Source organism: Triticum dicoccoides, chromosome 1A (genome assembly GCF_002162155.2).
Source record: "Triticum dicoccoides isolate Atlit2015 ecotype Zavitan chromosome 1A, WEW_v2.0, whole genome shotgun sequence".
Lineage (NCBI taxonomy): Eukaryota > Viridiplantae > Streptophyta > Magnoliopsida > Poales > Poaceae > Triticum > Triticum dicoccoides.
The window spans coordinates 260832578-260840310 of NC_041380.1; positions in this window are offsets into that span (position 1 = coordinate 260832578).

A 7733-nucleotide genomic window follows, 5' to 3' on the forward strand; every position below is an offset into this window, starting at 1 on the left:
TAAGTTCAACAGTGGAGTGGCATGGACTAGAGGATGTGGAACCCCTTCAAGATGCTAAGGACAAAGGATTGGCTCAAGCTCAAAGCTCAGGACTCTACATTTTATTTTAGTGATCCAAGATCACATTGAGTCCATAGGAAAGTCAATACTATTAAGAGGGGATAAGGTGTTGTTTAATGGCTTGCTTGCTCAAAATGCTTAGTGATATGCTCCAAAGCCCTCAACCACTTTCTCATATCCAAATATGTCCCAAACGAATAGTCAAACTCGGCCCCACCGAAATTGACTATCCGGCGCCACTGAGTTCTCTTGACATAGCCACCGCCAGAAACCCTAATCAATTCGGTCTCACCGATGGGATCTCGGTCTCACCGAGATGGGCTTGCAAACTCTCTGATTGCCTTTTGCAATAATTTCGGTCCCACCGAGACATACAATCGGTCCCACCAAGTTTGCTTGGCCAACTCTCTGTTTTGCTTATTACCCAAATTGGTCCCACCGAGTTTGTGTAATCGGTCAAACCGAGATAAGGCTTTACCCTAACCCTAGCACATCGGTCCCATCGAAAACCCTAACGGTCACATTTTGAACTAAATCGGTCTGACCGAGTTGTATGATTCGGTCCCACCGAGTTTGGTGATTTGTGTGTAACGATTAGATTTTGTGTGGGGGCTATTTATACCCCTCCACCCACTCTTCATTTATATAGAGAGCCATCAGAATATGCCTACACTTCCAACATATATTTTCTGAGAGAGGATCACCTACACTTGTGTTGAGGTCAAGATATTCCATTCCAACCACATAAATCTTGATCTCTAGCCTTCCCCAAGTTGCTTTCCACTCAAATCATCTTTCCACCAAATCCAAATCCTGTGAGAGAAAGTTGAGTGTGGGGGAGACTATCATTTGAAGCACAAGAGCAAGGAGTTCATCATCAACACACCATTTGTTACCTCTTGGAGAGTGGTGTCTCCTAGATTGGTTAGGTGTCACTTGGGAGCCTCCGTCAAGATTGTGGAGTTGAACCAAGGAGTTTGTAAGGGCAAGGAGATCACCTACTTCGTGAAGATCTACCCGAGTGAGGCAAGTCCTTCGTGGGCGACGGCCATGGTGGGATAGACAAGGTTGCTTCTTCGTGGACCCTTCATGGGTGGAGCCCTCCGTGGACTCGCGCAACCGTTACCCTTCGTGGGTTGAAGTCTCCATCAACGTGGATGTACGATAGCACCACCTATCGGAACCACGCCAAAATCTTTGTGTCTCCAATTTCGTTTGCACACTCCAACCCCATCCCTTTACATTCTTGCAACTTGCATGCTTTACTTTCCGCTGCTCATATAATGTTGTCATGCTTGCTTGATATGTATTGTGAATGTTTAAACTTGTGATAAAACTCTACTTAAACCTAAAGAAGTTAAAAACTGCAGCTTTTCTTACTCAGAGTCTATTCACCCCCCCCCCTCGAGACTTCACTTCTCGATCCTTTCACCACCTCGCGAACGTCCACCGGAGAGGCCATGATATACCTCTTCTTGCCCGAACGCTCTCGGGCTCCCCGAGATACGTGGTCGAGCTTAGGCTGCGATATTCTGGAGCAGGGGATGTGGATCTGGCGGGGAGGGACATTGCAGGCCTCATCTAAAAACTCAGGGGAGTGGGGCGTCGGTATGGGAATCGCTGGGTAAGCTCAACTTTATTATCTAAGCTAGGAGGAACAGGCAGACCGGTAGGGGTTGGCGGCGGCACCGGCAGCACCGGCGGTGGCCTCGAGCTAGGGTTCGAGGGGGAAGGGGGCAGGGTGGGGGGACTGTGGAGGGGGGGTGTTTGAGGATACAATGCGGCTATTGAAAATTTTAGTAACAGCTGGTGGATATGGTGGTGGACGAGGGAGGGCAATGGTTCAAATGACTCGGCTACTGCAATTTTACTATAAGGTCGGTGCTGGAGGAGTGTGGGCGATGGTTGAAGTACAGTGGCTACTAAAATTTGTGTAAAGTAATTGATGCGGGGCAGGAGTGACCAAGATCACGCACGGTCCAATAACTATATGCGTGTATGATAATAAGGAAAAGTGGCAGAACCGCCGATTTTTGCAATGCTCAAGGCGGGTGGTTTGTTTTTATATTTTAGCTAGCTAGTCTATCACACACGGTTCGTCCTAATTTCCAAATAAACTTACCCACCTTTAGCTTGCGCAGGTGGTGATTTTACAACGCACTTGCATGGCACACGGTTAAGCCAGTACCTCCACACTTTTCTCGCGCTTGCGCGGTCATAGTGATTTTACAGTGCACTTGCATCGCACACGATTGAGCTAGTACCTCCACCTTCGCTCGCGCTTGCGCAGCCATCGTGATTCACAGCGCACTTGCATCACACACGGTTAAGATATTGTACCCGTGTTTGTTGAGCGTCATCAGAGTCTTTGCAGCAAAAAAACGTTAGAGAGGGTCAGAAGACAGCCACACCAGCATGTGGCCCAAATATATATGAGTGAAAAGGGTGGTCTATGATGTTCAAAATTCCAATGTACAACTTTGACTGTGCAAGCCCACGGTTGGGCGCGTCGTCGAAGATCGATGAGAGGGGCCAGAAGTCAAGAAAAACCTGGAAGTGGCCAAATATATGTAGGAATATTGGGTGTGATGTTTAAAACTTTAAATACATAATGCATAACTTTGGTGGCACCTGCCTCGCAAACTCGAAAGCACCCTTGGATATATCTATAATGACATAATGTCATAGCTAGCTAGGATGCTTGGTCCACCACCTCCCACTTCGTGTCAGCGGGGCGGATGCACATAATGACACTTTGGTCATACATGCATGTTGCCATGACCTACCATAAGGCGGACCAATGAATCTATCATTTGGTCAAATGACAACTGTTGTTGTCGATAAACCGCTTGAGCCAATAGATTGAACCATCATAAAAGTCGCACGAGAGGGACCACAAGACCAGCACCTCTTGCATGAAGCCCAAAATGATGTATGTTGGGAAGGGGTGATGTGTGTTTTCAATATAGAATAATGTACAATTTAGATGTGGTGCCTACCTCTCGATACAAACAACAACCATGAAGGCAAGGTAGTTAAGGACGAGATACGCAGGGTACGATGTAGGTCAAACCCAGCAGTCCGAGCATGTGGGAGGGAATCCTGACAACGCATGAGCTCAATCTTTGGTTGAGCGACATGTGATGGTGACCGGCACTAACACGAACTAGGAGGAATCCATTCATGGCCAACACATACCCCTCGTTATCGGTCAAAGAGATGATATATATATATATATATATATATATATATATATATATATATATATATATATATATATATACACTCGGGGAGCCCACAGATATGTGTGTCATCACAAAACCGCACAAGGGAGACGTGGTAGATCAGAAGACCCCGTATACACTGCATGCGGCCCGAAAATATGTATGGGTACGGTGGTGTGTGATGTGTTTAAGTCCCGAATGCACAACTTCGATGGGCCACCAACTACATTACAAACCGAACACCATACCCGACTCCATGCCTTGTTCAATATGTACGATGTCGGTTTCCCAACTTCGAGGCGGTGGGGGGGGGGGTCGTCCCATGGATGCATTCAAACTTTATTTGGTCTAGCATGGCACACATCTATACCCCTTATAGTGTGCGAATAACTTTGAAAGTTGGTCATTGGATGAAGCCAATCCGACGGTACAGAGATGGCAAATCCGAGCACTACTGGTTGTGGATATCATCTACATTCCACCAGATTCTGCCACATGTACAATCTAGAAGACTCCATGGTTGAACTTAAGCATAATGCACAAACCTCAAAATACAAGCACTTCTCCTTTGTTCTAGAATCTTCCATATCTTAATTGCCCAAACATTTTTTTAAATGAATTGTCACTTTTTTTTACTTTATGCATTACAATGCACAATTCCATGAATCTTAAAATAGATTTTTTATAAAAGTAATTGGTTTTGGATGAGATGAACTATAAGAATTAAACGAACATCTACATCATGCATATATGACTCAAAGCTTACATGCTCTAGTGTGGTATTTATTCATAATTTGGTTACCAAATCTCATGCGTACAACACACGTGTACCTTACTAGTATCAATAGGAAACCATCATGGTCAAACCCTTCTCGTTGTTGGGTCAAAGGGATAGATTGTGTGGGGCCCCCTATTTGTCGGTAAAGGATAGTATATATACCTCGGGGAGCCCACAGATATGTGCAGCGTCTATAAGCCGCACAAGGGAGACATGCTCGACAAGAATACCCTGCCCCCTATATCCTGCATGCGACCTGAAAGAGGTTTATATAATCGCCATGACAGGTTGAGTCAATCATTCTTTAATTTTTTAGAGCAAAAAATAACCAATAATAACATAGTCTACAAATTAGCAAAACAAGGATCCCAAGGTTTATATAATTGCCATGATAGGTCACTATAGAGATACATACATACATATATATATATAATGACCGTGTCATGGCATTTAAATGAAGCTTGAGATATGCAACTTCTCACCGGGTCACCCATCCTTGGACTACTCCAGCCCGAGCACACTTAACTTCTACGTTCTATCTGACTAGGCTAGCGGATGGGAAGCTGCCCCTTGCTGATAGCAATTGCCTCCTTGCCATTAATGTGTTTCACGCTGGTCACCCTATGGGACCTACTCCCTCCTATCACACACATTTGTTCTTTTAGAAACTATGTGCGATATTTACATGGCCGGTGTGTTGCCGCTAGCCTTCAATGAGCACTGACACTGGTAGCGGGAAAATGATGGGAGAAGAGGCGGGAAACCGATAAGAGGAGTGGCGGGAAATGATAGCCTGTTTAGAAAATGCAGTAGAGAAGGAAGCATGAGCTAGCATGATGCATGCGCACAGTGCTTACCCATGTACTGCATGTGCTGTCGAAAGGGCCGAGGGTTGCCGTTCAATGTGGGAGTATCCAACAGTGCACACATACGATCCGTGGGGTTTGGGTTCTGGCAAATTAGAACACACGACTCAGATCACGCGCACAGCAGGGGGGAGGGGGCATCGGCCACGGCTTGGTAGGCACACGGATTTCGTGAGTGAACCATGTGCTATTTGAAAGCATTTCGTGAGAAGAATCTCGGTTTTTAAATCCCCGTAAATCCAAAACTCACTCGAAAATCGTGAAACCTGGCAAGGTGTCACGACATGGCACATATATGTCGAGGAATTTTTTTTCGTCCATTTTGGCGCAAGTTTTATTACAAGCCTGTTACAAATAGGAGCTTCTCTCAAAGAAGCCTCGTGGTTCCGATAGGGAAACAAGTCCCCCTTGTGGGCGAAACATAATCATTGCCTATTTTCGCCTTGTATTTTCTTCTACGGGAAACATGCAATGACAGGATATCTGTGCTGAAATTTAAACTTATTTAGGGTTCGTTTGGCCTTTTTATACACTAATTGAGTTTCCTAGGCATTTAATGTCCATAATTCAAATCCGAACTTCAAATCCAGTTCACCAAAATGGCTACAAAATTTATACATGTGTCCTTGGGTGCATGTTTAGGTCCCATGCCAGGAATGGGAACGAATTACAACTGTATCGGCATCCTGGCTCGTCCTCAAACATTTGGAATCTCGGTTTTTAAATCCCCGTAAATCCTAAACTCACCATAAAGTCATCAAAGGTGGCATGGTGTCACATCATGGCACATATATGTTGTTGTAAAAACATTGTCCAATCTGGGCCAAGCTTTATTACAAACCTTTTACAAACTGAAGCTTCTCTCAAAGAAGCCTCGTGGTTCTGATTGGGAAACATGTTCCCTAAGGGAGTCCTGGACTAGGGGGTCCCCGGGCTTCCGAGCTATGTGATATGGGCTGGACTGATGGGCCAAGAAGATATAAGATCGAAGGGCCTTCCCTGTGTCCGGATGGGACTCTAACTTACGTGGATGGCAAGCTTGGCGTTCGGATGTGAAGAATCCTTTCTTTGTAAATCGACTCTGTACAACCCTAGGTCCCTCCGGTGTTTATATAAACCGGTGGGTTTAGTCGTAGAGGAAATAACAATCAGATAGGCTAGACATCCAGGGTTTAGCCATTACGATCTCAAGGTAGATCAACTCTTGTAACCCCTATACTCATCAAAGTCAATCAAGAAGGAAGTAGGGTATTACCTCCATCAAGAGGGCCCGAACCTGGGTAAACATCGTGTCCCCTACATCCTATTACCTTCGATCCTCAGACACACAGTTCGGGACCCCCTACCCGAGATCGGCTGGTTTTGACACCGACATTGGTGCTTTCACTGAGAGTTCCTCTGTGCTGTCGACGGAAGGTTCGATGGCTCGTTCGATCATCTGCAATGATGTTGTTTCGGAGGGGATTTTCCTCCCCGGACAAATTTTTGTATTCGCTGGATTTGCACTACGTGCCAACCCGATTGCCCACCTTGAGCAGAACGACAGCTACGCCCCTGGTCATCAGATCAGTTTCGGGAACCTAAACTATGTCGCCGATATCCGAGGAGACTTGATCTTCGAAGGATTCACAGCCCCGACCGCAGCTCCGGCCTTAGATCCAGAGCAGGCCACCGGGTCCGAAGGCGGGAATTTAGAGCCTGTCGGACTCCTTACAATTATGGTTCTCGCTACCGGAGATCCGGAGGGGACGACGTCATTAGCAAACCCAAATACGAACCAAACTCCCCTTGTCGCTAGAGCACTGGACTCTCCCTCGAACTCTAAATCCAAACTCTCGAGGTTCGGTACAAGCGGGCGCGGCCAGGAGGCCCTCACCCCGGTCGGCCCAGTGGAGTCTCGTCTCTATGACCAAACCTCACTCCTAAACGAGGCTTTGGACTTAATGCGATCCCTCGCCATAACAGAGGAATCACTTCCGAATTACACCCAGCCCAGACTAGGGGCTGAGAGCGGGGAATTTTATGTCCCACCCACCACCCACTTTATAGCCACTGTTGAAGATCCAACCAACATGCTGGACTATGCCTCCGAAGATATCGACGGTATGGACAATGATGCCGGACACGATCAAGGCCAAAACCCTCCGTTTACCGGACGTTGGACGGCCAGCTCCACATACGACGTATACATGGTGGATACACCTAAGAGGATGATGATGATTGCAAGAAGGATTCAATTGAGGAAAAGCCTCCCGAAGCACCTCCAAAGTGTCAACATCAGCGGCGCCGCTCAAAATCGCGTCGCAAAAAACACAGCAATACTGGCACCGAAGACAATAACACTCTGGAGAACGCCGAAGACCCCGAAGCCCCTGTCGAGCCAACAACCAAACAGGATGATTGGGAGGATGGGCAAGTTAACCCTGACGATCCTATTGGGAACGAGGACTCGGGGGACAGTAACTACCTACCGATCTCTGAAGAGGATGTGAGCCTCGGCGACGAAGATTTCATCGTGCCGGAGGAACCCCTCGAATAAGAGCACTTTAAGCACCGGCTAAGCGCCACAGCAAGAAGCCTGAAAAAAGAAGCAGCAGCCGCTTCAAGTTGATCATGATTTACTCAATGACAGATGGACCAACGCCCAACTAAGAGTTACCCGAAGCGCACGCTATTACCACAATTCGATGACGAGGCCCTTGAGCCAATACCACCAAAGCACAAAACTACTGACGAGCCCGACCGACCACCACATGGACAGGACAGACCGGCTACCCATGCCGAACACCAGCCCACGCCACCCCG